The sequence below is a fragment of the Eurytemora carolleeae genome, unplaced genomic scaffold (assembly GCF_000591075.1).
Source record: "Eurytemora carolleeae unplaced genomic scaffold, Eaff_2.0 scaffold1177, whole genome shotgun sequence".
NCBI classification, from domain to species: domain Eukaryota; kingdom Metazoa; phylum Arthropoda; class Copepoda; order Calanoida; family Temoridae; genus Eurytemora; species Eurytemora carolleeae.
In genome coordinates, this window is record NW_019397061.1 from 96,468 (window position 1) to 110,835 (window position 14,368).

The 14,368-nt window shown below is 32.5% G+C and overlaps 1 long non-coding RNA gene across 1 annotated transcript; it reads right to left on the minus strand.

The window, feature by feature from the left end:
- Positions 1 to 10,882: 10,882 nt before the first annotated feature.
- Positions 10,883 to 13,287, minus strand: LOC111711506 (uncharacterized). Its single transcript, XR_002767259.1, has 3 exons — positions 13,102 to 13,287; positions 12,249 to 12,301; positions 10,883 to 11,069 (listed from the first exon to the last, which is right to left on the minus strand). It is a non-coding gene; the product is annotated as an uncharacterized LOC111711506 (long non-coding RNA).
- Between the last annotated feature and the right edge of the window lie 1,081 nt (positions 13,288 to 14,368).

The following is a 14,368-nucleotide window of genomic DNA, read 5'->3' on the forward strand; positions in this document are numbered from 1 at the left end:
TAAGATCAAACAATGTAATTTTGAAGCATAAAAGGTTCACACCATCGGTTAGAAAATTTGAGTTTTTGACCCAATTTCTTTATTTCAACTATAATATTCCAAAACCAAAAGACAAAATTTCTGCCCTCTATGAAACCTCTACAGAAGAGTAGCAATAGAGAAAATTTTGCGTTTCGCTCAAATGTCATTGCCTCACCTCTGTATATTTCTTAATCTGTGATCTGTATACACCATCTTAAGTTCCCCTAATATGTGGTTAAGCGATGACGAAAAAACCATTAAAACAAAACCAGTTTTAATTAAACCGTTTACACAAGCAGACAGTTTTTATCATAAACAAACATAAAACAGGATGTTAGCAAAAGATTTGACCAAAACTAAGTTTTTAATTTGAACAATACAGTTACTCACAAACTATTATGATGATATGTCAAATGGTTTGACAATGCGGAAATGGCAAGTTTAGAGCTGCTCGAAACTGTGAATCTTTATGTTTACTTTGCTTGTCTATCTGTGTCTGACCGTTTGTTTGTTTTTAATAAACGGCCCCAGTTGCCAAACGCCCCCCACCCCCCGGCCCCACAGCCTATTTATAAAGTTAAGTCTTATTTTTTATGGGTAACCTAGTACTTATAAAATCTGACATTTTACCAGATTTTCCAGTGATCAAAATATTAGAGGAGCTGAGTTCTTAACACAAATACAAACTTTCCAATTCCTAAATCTTGGCAACCTGATAGTGTTAAACGTTGATATTTCTAACTTAAAATATGAAATGTTTATGAAAACGGAATGCACAGATTTATGAATTAAAAAATCAGAGTTTTTGACTTTTCAACACATATTGTATTTGTGGAATTAACTAACTACTTTAGTACTCATTTGTACAATTGACATTAATACTTTGAATACTTATAATCCACCCTCAACTGAGCTTTCGGTGCATTCAGCAGTAGTTTTATATATATATATATATATAAATATATATAAATATAGACATATAAATATATATCAGTATATTGGATATACAAGAGTACAAGGGGATGGGGAGGGATAGATGGGGAAATATCAGGATTCAGGATATGATGAGAACACAAACCGTTTGATTATAAACCAGTTCTTCTCGTGTGTATATTTGACAACCAGGAGCAACTTGAGAATAGATTTAATCTCAACTCTATAGAGGATTAATGTATCCTGATCTAATCTTACAAAGTTGTTTAGACTTTTGAGCGCTCGCGTGTGAAGTAGAAATTTTTATGAGTTAGGACGGAGAGGGCTGATCGTTCAAGATAATGTTTACGATGCCACGTTGGATAAATTGAATTTTTTGATTCGCCTATATATCAATTTATCATCACACAGATGCGTCAAATATAATTATAATTTCATTTTTCGAGAACGCTCCCTTTTATTCAAAGTTTATCTATAGATATTACTGTAATTATCATTATTAAAATATTTAAGTTGTCTTGTAAGTTCCAATTTTGAGATTATGGAGCTTAAGATGTGGAACTAAGGAAGCTAAAATTATTATATTAACCACAGAATAGAGAATATTTAAATAAATATTAATATTAATGTATATCTTTGGTATTAATCCTAAACACAGGCCTAGGGTCTAGGGTTAAAAGTGAATCTGTTTTACGGAATAGGTTGGTTCAAAAGAGAACTATGTAGTTGGATAATACAGACTAATCGAGTCCTTTACTTTTAAACCAACAAATAAACTTTAGTGTAATATTATACCTTAAAATAAATACGAGTTAGAATTTTTAGATTTGAAATGCGTTTTAAATACTTTCTTTTAAATATATATATAAATAGATATAAAACACTTATTTTATTAACTTTAGGATTATCATCAAACTTTTAAATATATATATAAAAAGATATAAAAACACTTATTTTATTAACTTTAGGATTATCATCAAACTCTTTAAGTTCCTTATCAGAACCATGTGGATTATAACATCAAACTATGAACTTATTTTTCACTTTTTTGCCTAGATTTCAACATCAGATCTACAAATGATTAGTTTAAATATGAATAGTTTAAATAACTAGTCGAAAGTCGGGATAGGTTTAGCTCTATTTGTGTGTGGTTATAATTAATTAGTTTGAACTGCTCCTTTTTTATTTGATTATTTAAAGCATGTGTGTCATACTTTAATCTGGAAATTTAAAATGCCCATTGTTTCAAGTCTTTGACCCGAAGAAATGAATAAAGAAATAAAACGCGTAAATCTAAACATTTTTCCACGTTTTTATCAGGGTAAAGAGCTTTTAAAAAGTTTTAAATAAGGAAACTGATAACTCGTCTAAAACTTAAATTTGAAAATATCTATACTTTTTTAACCTGATGGTGTAAACCTTTATTACAACAAATTTTATTAGATCTAGCAGAATTTATAGTTTGACAGTTAAAAGCTCTACGACATTGATTGCAAATATACATAAAGGGATTAAAAACTAGAATTTGAGGCAAGTAATATAAAGGGGTCAAGCTCTTAAGCAAAAATCGATGAGAAATTTGCCAATTATACGTCTTAAAAACCAAAGCTAACCGCAAGCGTTTTCTAGTGCTTAAATGTGTATGTAAAGGGCTACAAAAAAGCATAATTTAGTTAGAGCGGTAAAATTAAAGCCCAAGGCGATGCGATACTTCAAAGTCGACCCTGTTTTAAAAATTGATGAGACTTTTTAAGCAGACTGAATCTATGTGAGTAATCTTATCTACGCAAAAATCAGGAAGAAATCGTCACACTTCTATTTTAAAAAATTGTTCAAATCTGTTAATTTCCTTTTTTTGTCTTCGCTGAGTAAATCCCAATTATCAATTTTCATAGAAAATAACAAAGGTGTCTGTATTATTTTTGCTCAGAAGAATGTTTAAAAATTTAAAGGTTTGAAGGTTTAAATGTTTAAAGGTTTAAAGGTTTAAAGGTTTAAAGGTTTAAATGGTACTATATTGTGAATCTGGCATGCAACTCTTTTCATCAAAAGTTCAGTTGAGTTATAATTTAAAAAAGTAATTCTAAGAGAGAACAACTTTAATATTTAATTTTGTAAATTAATTTCGTGTTAAAAATACAACTTTAAGAATATGAGTAAAGTATGAGTAATTGTCTTGGTTTATTTACCGATTAAGATAAAGAATAGTTTATGGCTCCGGGTGCATGAAATAGTAAAGAGCATGGTGTGCACATATTGACCAACCCTGATACTCCGGAAACAACACAATCCTTCCTGGTTCCTGATCAAGGTTTAACTTTAAACACAAGATAAAACTAATCATGATTATCTAAGCTTAACAAGAATTTATTCAAATTGTTTTGGTTCAACTGCTTCCCTCTCTCTTTTTATCTATAACTCTGGTTTTCCTTTTCTATTTCCTTTCAAACACCTTCCTCTATCTTTCCTTCCTTCGTCATCCCCTCTTCTTTTCTCCTTTTCCATTCTTTCTTTTTCCCTTGTCCGTCCTTTCTCTTCCCTCTCTTCCAGACCTCCTCTTCTTAATCCTCTTCCATTTCTAATTCACTACGCAAGCTTTTAATTATCTATTTTCATTTCTCTATCTTCCCTATTTGCTATTTACTCCCCTTCTATATTTTTCCTATTTGCTATTTACTCCCTTTCTCTATCTTTCCTATTTTCTATTTACTCCCCTTATTTATCTTTCCTATTTGCTATTTACTCCCCTTCTCTATCTTTCCTATTTGCTATTTACTCCCCTTCTCTATCTTTCCTATTTGCTATTTACTCCCCTTATCTATCTTTCCTATTTTCTATTTACTCCCCTTCTCTATCCTTCCTATTTGCTCTTTACTCCCCTTATCTATCTTTCCTATTTGCTATTTACTCCCCCTCTCTATCTTTCCTATTTGATATTTACTCCCCTTATCTATCTTTCCTATTTGCTATTTACTCCCCTTCTCTATCTTTCCCATTTGCTATTTACTCCCCTTCTCTATCTTTCCCATTTGCCATTTACTCCCCTTTTCTATCTTTCCTATTTGCTATTTACTCCCCTTATCTGTCTTTTCTATTTGCTATTTTCTCCCCTTCTCTATCTTTCCTATTTGCTATTTTCTCCCCTTCTCTATCTTCCATAATTGCTATTTACTTCCCTTCTCTATATTTTTTATTATTTGATATTTACTCCCTTTCTCTATTATTCCTATTTGCTATTTTCTCCCCTTCTCTATCTTTCCTATTTGATATTTTCTCCCCTTCTCTATCTTTCTTATTTCCCTCTCTATCCTTACCCTTAGTCTTCACCATTCCCTCCCCTTTCATTCACCATTCCTCGCGTTCTTCCTTTCCTTCCCTCTCCCCTCCTCTATCTTTACTTTTTCCTTCTCTATCCTTATACTTTAGTCTTCATCATTCCCTCACCTACCATTCACCATTCCTCGCATGCTTCCTGTCCTTCCCTCTCCCCTCCTAAATCCTTCCTTTTTCCTTCTCTATCCACAACCTATGTCTTCACCATTCCCTCCCCTATCTTTATATTCCTTGCATGCTTTCTTTCCTTTCCTCTTCACTCCTTTATCTGTCCTATTTCCTACTTCTTACTCTTTGTCTTCACCTTTTCCCATTCCTTGCTTGCTTCCTTTCCTTCTTTATCAATATACTTTTTCTTTGTTTCCAAATCTGTTTCCTGTTTATCTATTTTTTCATGCTGTTCTACTTTTATTCTTTTCTCTTTCCTTCTTTTTTCTTATTTTAAAACTGGTATCTTGCTCCGAACCGTATAGAAAACCTGACAATCATATAGTTTTGTAAATTCTAGAATACAAGAAATAGAAATGTATAATAGTAAGCTTGCAATGAGATGGGATAGGATAAAGTATCCTTCGATTCTAGAATAAAGAATTTCCCTACTCCCCCATGCTTATAAGTTCAAATCTCTTTTCTGCATTTTTCACACCCTTTATTCTTGTCAGGCCTTGTATATAAAATAAAGATAAAAGAAATCTGCGTGGAATTTTTAAATACATTTATTTGGTTTGGTTTAGGTTTAGGACAAACCAAACAATCCCATCGATTCCTGAAATGACAAACACAAAATAAACTGCCATATACAGGGAAATATAAAAAGGTAGGGAGTGGTAAAGAGAGGGAGGGGGGTAGGACGAGGGTTAAAAGGGAGGACATGGCATAGAAAAAGTACATAATGAGAAAAGGGGGTGCATTGCAAAAAAAGAAAGGGTTAAAGATATAGAATAGCAGATGCATCTATGTACTGTTTTTTATTTCTATTTTATGTTTCCATTGAGAAAACTTGACTCCACGCCCCACCCCCCTCCCCCCTTTCCGAAAACGCGAACTAAAACAGACGAATTTTAGGACTTGATTTATCGAATTCTCTTTCTTCTTACGTCAGAAAGAATTAAAATAGTACCAATCGACTCATAATTTGATCATATATGTTTCATTTATCTTCTATAGACTATACCATTCTTTAGTTTTCCCCATAAGTTGAAATTTATGTAATTTACTTTATTCAATAAAATAACCGAAAACGATAAAAAAAGGTTTAGTATATTCGTCACAAGGTTAAGATGGCAGACTACTATTTGGAAATCCCGGAATCTGATAATGAAGTTTTTGTTGTTGTGCATATAGAATAGAATAGAATTCCCATACGCTGCAAACAAACAATTCACAATTTCCATGTTTATCAATCCTGATTTTATGTTTGCTATACTTTTTAATGAATTTTATTGAAACTCTGAGTTATTTGAGATTTAAAAGCAGTAACGTTTATCAGATAAAATCTGGTTCTTTTTGGTTAGTTTATTGTCTCTTAATGTATTTAGATCATTATAAAAAACAGATTGTTTTTCGTTCCTGGATTTAAATCTGTTGATCTTAATTGATCCTTTTATCAGCACTTGGAGTTTTTTACAACTTTGATTTTTTTTTCAACTTAGTTTTTTGCAAAATTTAATTTGCATTTTATACAGATCACTTATTTTTCACTTTTCACTTAAAAATATAATTTCTCTATTTTGAAAATATCATCAAATCAAAAACTATTTTGCATCTTCAGAATTGTTATGTTTTGAAATCTGATCCGCGAGGTCTGAAACCTCTAGATCAGCTGGAACTGTGTTTAAAAATATCATGTAAAAACTTTGAGATTCAGGATAAGACATGGCTGATTGGGCAGGTAGATTAGATAAGATGGGGATAGATAGATAGACAGATGGATAGATGGATAGATGGATAGAAAGACTGTAAAATATCTAGGTGCAGCTAAGAGCTGTTATACAAGCGGAGTTCACTTTGCTACTGAACTCTGCCTGGGAGTTTAAACCTTTACAGACATAAATACCATAAACATTTACAGAAATAAATACCATAAACATTTACAGGGATAAATACCATAAAACTTTACAGACATAAATACCATAAACCTTTACAGACATAAATACCATAAACATTTACAAGGATAAATACCATAAACCTTCCTTTACAGACATAAATACCATACAGACATAAATACCATAAACATTTACAGACATAAATACCATAACATTTGCAGACATAAATACCATAAACCTTTACAGACATAAATACCATAAACTTTTACAGACATAAATACCATAAACATTTACAGACATGAATACCATAAACCCTTACAGACATAAATACCATAAATCTTTACAGACATAAATACCATAAATATTTACAGACATAAATACCATAAATATTTACAGACATAAATACCATAAACCTTTACAGACATGAATAGCATAAACCTTTACAGACATAAATAGCATAAACCTTTACAGACATAAATAGCATAAACCTTTACTGACACGAATACCAATAACCTTTACAGAAAAAAAAAACTACAATAAACCTCTACAGACATAAATACCATAAATTTTTACAGATATAAATACCATATACCGTTACAGACATAAATACCATAAACCTTTACAGATATAAATACCATATACCTTTACGGACATAAATACCATAAACCTTTACAGACACCATAGACATAGAAAAAAATATTGCAAGTTGGGTGTATGAGGGTGCGGCAGTTTTTTATTACTTTTCTTCTTCAGACAAATACCTTATTCCTATCATAATTTGAGTTTAGTTCATTACAATGTTTTTTAATTAAACGTAAGATGTAAAGTTTATGTCTTAAAATATTCATTTATAGAAGCGAGTTGTTTATTAACTAACTTCAATCTCCATGTTGTAAAACTGTATCTCATCTCCAGGTGGTATATCTATATCTCAATATCTCCAGGTTGTATAACTGTACCTCAATATCTCCAGGTTGTATGTATGTACCTCAATATCTCCAGGTTGTATAACTGTATCTCAATATCTTCAGGTTGTGTATCTCAATATCTCCATGTTATATATATGTCGTTTTCTCAATATCTCCAAGATGTATATCTCTATCTCAATATCTCCAGGTCGTAGATCTGTATCTCAATATCTCCAGGTTGTATATCTGTATCTCAGCATCTCCAGGTTGTATATCTGTATCTCAATTTCCCCAGGTTGTAAATCTGTATCTCAATATCTCCAGGTTGTATATCTGTATCTCAATATCTCCAGGTTGTATATCTGTATCTCAATATCTCCAGGTTGTATATCTGCATCTAAATATCCCCAGGTTGTATAACTGTATCTCAATATCTCTAAGATGTATGTTGGTATCTCCATATCTCCAAGTGTATATCTGTATGTCAATATCTCCAAGATGTATATTGGTATCTCAATATCTCTAGGTTGTATACATATCTGTGTCTCAATATCTCCAGGTTGTATATCTGTATCTCAATATCTCCAGGTTGTACATCTGTATCTCAATATCTCCAGGTTGTGAACTGCTACAGCTCTAGGCTCAGTAATTACTATAAATTGCATGACTGCATGAGGCCTAAGGCCTACCCAGTCACCCTAATCCAGGCAGTTCAAACTATTCTAGGCAGTCAGCACCAAGTGCTATAAATAAAATATTTCAGCTTTAGATTTCTGTGTACTAAGCCATAAATCTGAAGAAAACCAGGATTGTCCGAGGGTAGGGAAAGAAAATGATAAATCGCCCGAATTTTTGATTTTCTTTTTTCTTTCTAACCTGATCTCTCAGAACTTCAAAATATGAATTTTGTTGGATCATAGGTCAAAGTTTGAAAGATCAAAGAAATAACCATCAAGTTGCAAAAACATAGGAATTCGAAAGTTAAAGTTTGAGTGTGCAGTTGTTCCTAAAATTGGGTTTAGCTATGAGGGGTCGAAACCGTAAATAATATGTCCAATTACCTTGATTTTATTCTTAGTTGGCAAAATATTCAGCCCTAGATGTAACAGAACGACAGCGGAATATAACAATTTTCTTGATCGGTCGTAATATAACTATAATTGATTTTTTAAAACATTGCAGTACTTTCTCTTTTGATTTAGTTAGATATTTCTCGTTTGAAGTTCAGGACAGATTTATCATTTTAAATTGCGTAGAAAAAACAAATGTCATGTTTCTTTCTTTACCTTAAAAACTCCCTTCAGCTCCTTTATTTTATCTCTTTTCTGTATAAATTCTTCAATTTCCAGATTTCATTTGGTTTTCTGTTCAATCTGTGCTAAATTATCTATTTCCTTTAACTCTGTTGAATTCGGTGAATTTATGGATTTCATGGATTACTTACCTTCACAGAAATACAGTGACAATCAGAAAACAATGGAATAAGGAAAAGACAATATAACATACTTAAAGGTTCAACTAAACACTTACTAAATTACTACTTTAGTAAGTTTGGTCTGTTCTCACTGCAAAATTGTTGTGTCTCATGTTCATTGAAGTTTTTTAGTTATAACTTGATCCTAAAGGTCGTCTTCGTATTTCAGAGTTTTGTTTGTCACAGTAAAGTGTACACTGTACAGTGTACAAAGTTGCCACCAAATGAGGTTAGTTCCGAGACAGCTGTATCACGTGTTGATTTAATGGTTCGGTTCTAAAGCTGGAACTTTCAATTCCATTTTGACAAATTAAACATTGATTCTTCCTGTTTTCTTTTTTAATTATTTTTGTTTGGTGCGTTTTCAGTGAAAAATTAGGAAAACGCATTGAACTCAAATTGATAAAAAAAAAACCCTGTTTAGTTCAGGGTGCTACAAAACTTAACCAGTTTTTTTTACAATCTTGGTCCCTTGAGGAATTGCAGTGGTAAACTTTTTTTAGGGGGGCCAAATTTTAAAGTAAATGCAAAGTAGAAAACAAAGTTTAGCCTTCAAATCTTTATATTTTTGTATACACGTGTACAAACTACATACTACATGCTGCTTAACCCTATGCTGGGGTACTTGAAAACCAGGATATGCTGGGGGGGGGGGTCAATTTGACCTCCCCCCCTCTAAATCCCATGTTTGGTGTCCAAATATGACAAATGATACATTATTGGAAAGCTCTTGTGCTCTACTTTTAGAATCTGCAAAAAAATTGCAAATTTGCAAAAATTGAAATTTTTATCGCAAAATCCAGTTACATAGTAAAAATGTTTGCAAAAAAAATTTGTCCAAAAAATGAAAAATTATACATTTTTGAAAAGCCCTTGACCATGCCATTTCAAATATGCAAAAACTTTTGCAAAATTTTAAATAACCTAATTTTTAATCAAGAAAAACTAAAAATGTGCAAATTTCCTTTGACAGGTTGTTTGCAAAAAGTTTGCAATTTATTTTCGTAAAATTTGTGCAATTTGTTTCCTTATGTCAAAGGCTTTCCAAAAAGCTAAATCTTATCAAAATCTGACAAGTGGAAGTGGGTCAAAACAAAGATTTAGTTTGTTACAGGAAAAAGCAGTCATTCAGGCAGTGTGCCTGAGGACTCAGGCAGTTAGTATTAAAGCCCGGTTTTAGGCCTAAATGGAGGGCTTTGGGTATGTAGGAAAAGTCAGAAAATTTCAACAGCCTCAGACCAATACTTTTTGAGTTATGTAAAAAAAACTACAGGGGGGGGGGGGCAAATTGACCCCCCCCCCAGCAGGAATAGGGTTAATGAGTTACTTTATTTTGTTTAACTTTTTTCAGAGTTATAATTCAACAAAACAAGCCTTTATCTTTACAAAACCATGATGAAAATATAATTTTTGATTTTTACTCAAATACAATACCGCTGAAAGATGGAATTAATGTAACTTGGGTCCCAGAGCATTTCTGTCCTACAGTGCTTCCGTGAGTCCTGCGTCCTATTATATTTCGGACATACTGCAACATCGGACCTACAACAGCTGTAGGTTGGGTGTACATTCTATTTTGTTAATCCTATAAACTACACATGAGCTGCAGATCTTGTCAGTATGTATAGTTAACAGTGTGCTACCACAATTGGATCTCGCTGTTCCCTTTGCACACAAATTTGTAGGTCGGATGCACATACTTCTGTAGGTCGAATGCACACTTTTTGTAGGTCTGATGAACAACTTTTGTAGGTCGGATGCACACATTTTGTAGGTCAGACGCATAGTTTTGTAGGTCGGATGAACACTTTAGAGCGCTGCGGCCACAGTTTTCAAATTGACAAAGTGAAAGCCGATATGTGAGGTTAGGTAAGGAAAAGACAATTTATGGGCTAAGGTTGTTCATCTGACCTACAAATACTAGTGCATCCGACCTACAAAAGTCCTGCAGTAGGTCGGATAAACTAACATTTTTTCAATTGAGTGTGTATCCGACATACAGTTTAACGGTCCAACCACGTGTGGGTACTGTGGTTAAGTCCGAAGTATCGAAGGACGGATGTAACGTTGGGTGCATGTAATACAACCGAAAGATGTCCATAAGAGACGACGACCTTTAAAATTTACTTGATACAACAGTACGAGATTAAATTTTTTAATTATATCTCTTTAGAACTTATGTAATTTATTTAAATAAAAACAAAACCAAAACAATATTAGCAAAAATATACTAGATACAATATTTTCCAAGTCCTCTAAAGATGAGTGAGTCTGGGCCCTTTAAAGCATCAGAACTGTCTCGCTGCTTCTTTATGAACCCACAATATATTGTTCCAAGATTTTTCATTAGTCAGGCTAAAATGTTTAAAGTTATTATGCATTTTTTTTAAACGACAAACGACTTCAAGGAACTTGATATGTAATTTCAAGGAACTGGAAATGTAATTTCAAGGAACTGGACATGTAATTTCAGAAACTGGACATGTAATTTCAAGGAACTGGACATGTAATTACAAGAAACTTGATATGTAATTTCAAGGAACTGGACATGTAATTTCAAGGAACTGGACATGTAATTTCAGAAACTGGACATGTAATTTCAAGGAACTGGACATGTAATTACAAGAAACTTGATATGTAATTTCAAGGAACTAGACATGTAATTTCAAGGAACTGGACATGTAATTTCAAGGAACTGGACACGTAATTTCAAGGAACTGGAAATGTAATTTCAAGAAACTGGACATGTAATTTCAAGAATCTGTACCTGTAAGTTCAAGGAACATGGACATGTTAGTTCAAGTGACCGATCTTTATGAATTGGTATGCTATATTGAAAACGATACCCATAAAATCTTTGTTTGAACAAGGATCAATGAGATAACGTTTTCTCACGAAAAATTGATTTGTGGTTTTTGTGATTAAGTGATTATTTATGCTACGGAAATAATGGAGGAAATTGTTAGAATTCAACACGTTGTGATAGAAAAACGACTTTGCCATATTCTAGGTTTAAAGGTACAGGCACTATTGTACAGGGTGTCCCAATAAACATGGGAATTCAATGACGAATTCGATATCGTCTTTTTAAATAATTCTTTGATTTAGTATAGTGAGACCTACTGAGAAAGCTGTAATCTGTAAGAGTTTCGTCTGCTATGTTGACATTTTGTTTGTTTATGTTTTGACTGCATACGAGTAAAACAAGAAAATTACAGTATACAACCAGTGTAAACTTGTCCGTCTTCACTGTTCATCTTGCGGAGACATTATAGACACATCTTTACAGCCATTTACCGTTTTCATAAAATAAACTCTAGCAGACATAATAATATTATATGGCTTTTGAAATTAGGTATTGCAATGCTAATTCATAACAAAGACGAATTCCCATGTTTTTGGGGACACCCTGTAACTTAAACATTACTGCTAAATTAAGGGTCTCTTGAAACTAGGTGTAAAGTCTCTTTAAGATTCTAAGACTTTGATGACAATAAATAGTTTTCATTTTTTATAAATGCTTTTAGTCTTCACCTAGCTTTGTTTAGATCAAATCCAACAGTATAATATCCAGCACCAAGAAATGCCTACATAAGATTAAGGAATTTTAATTCATATTCTCAACCTTTTTAGAGTTATACACGAACCTTAAGCGTGTATTTAAGTGACCCTCCATGCTAAGATGACAATACCCGATTTACAACGGTACCCTATAATTGTAATCTAATCAAAAAGGGGAAGCTACCGTCGTTTTTCTGACTCGAAAAGTGTTAATTTCTGTGAGTTCTTCCATTGCTTCTTATAAACAAGAAATGTGCATTTCACTTTCGCAGAGAAGCTACAAATTAAAATTAATATTTTAAAGTAACAAAAACATTGATACATAATTTATACTTGATCAGACAAAGCTTTCAAGGGTACCAAAGTAAATCCTGCATCGTCATTTTGCATGGGGGCCGGGTCACTTAAAATTACGCTTACAGTCCCTTTAATTGATACTTTACTGCTCTTTCCTTAAAGCCCTTTAAAGAATAACAATTTTAGATATTTCGCAGGTTTTCCATCTTTGTATTTTTTTGTTTGGAACGTCAAAACAGAACAACACCTTTTAAGATCCAATCGGTTCAGCCGCTTCGACGATTTTTCCACCACCAACAACTTAAGAATCAGCTGACACAACGTTTGTGCCGTCACGTGATTCCGGCCCTTATACTCGACTTGCAGCGTTAGGCCTGATAGTAAAAACCAGACCTTGGTTAGTTTTAATGGAGAATGTTGAGTCTCATTCTAATTAAATCCCGAAATTCGCCAATTCCAACCATGCAGTGAAAATCCATCAAAAACAATATTAAACCCAACCTCCAGTAGGCTTTACTATTCCCCATACCTGGATTAGAACACCTACATCCGGACAGTAACCATCTGTATTGTGGGAGACATGAATCCATTCCATCATTACATATGGTATAAACTTAGACTAGTTTCATACCAGTTAATTTCTTGTTACATATTTAAAGAAACAGAGCTGAAAACTCTAGAATGAGATATCCTTAATCTCAATTACTTAATCTGAGAATCCAACGAACACACTTTTGATTTTTTTCTTAAACCGTTCTTTCTTGGATATAGTAGAGACAAATCAAAAAACCGGTATTTTAAAATCAGAGAGCCCTCCCGTTTCTGTACATTAATCTTAAATGGCGTGTTGTTTGTTTACACTTTTAAGGATACAAGGACAAGATTAGGTTAGTCTCGATATTAAGAAAAAGAGAGGATCAAGCATTAATCTCGATATCCACTATTCTAAAGTTTTTAGCTCTGATTACTCACCTCAAAATATAATTTTTCACTTCTTCAATCTTTTTAACCTGAAGGAAACATTAACTATTTGATCCAGCAAAATTCATTGTTTGAACTGTCAAAATTCAACGACATGAGAGAAACAAGAATAATAAAATTGGAATATATAGGTGAAGTAATCAGATACTATTTTTTTTAACATTGATGATTGAGACCTATAAAACTGTGGGATCGAAAAACGACTTTTAAGCAATCTTATGTACGTGTATTTGATGTTGTTATAAAGCAAATATAGTTGACCGTAGGTTAAAAATCAAATTATTCTGCGAAATTGTTCTGTTTACAGTGTACACGTTCCACAATTCCTGTGTTTCATATTCGGTAAACTATTAATTTGCATTACATCAATACTTTAAAAATTTAAAAGTTTTATAAACATGAACATAATTACCAACTAATGCTTTAAAGCATAATGGTTTGGTATGAAATTCCTTATTCTTTTTTGTCAAATAAGGAATAAGTGCCTGAAAAATAATTGAGTTCATTAATTACATTGGTTTACACTGTATAATGATAACGAGTAGAAATATTGACAAGAATGTATTATTCATAATTATTATAACTGATCAAGATATCTTTATTAAATTTTCAGGGTCGATCCATTTATAAAAAAAAATACTTAACGGTATTTCAAAGCAAACGCAAGAATAAATATATTTTAAGAGGGTTGCAATGATAAAGAGATTCGAATATTTGAGTTTGTTGCCAAGATTAATTTCCTTTAATTGAAGAATATAGAAATGTCTCACCCTGCATTCATGCAAAGTGATTAAATACTAAAGTGGGCCAAACTC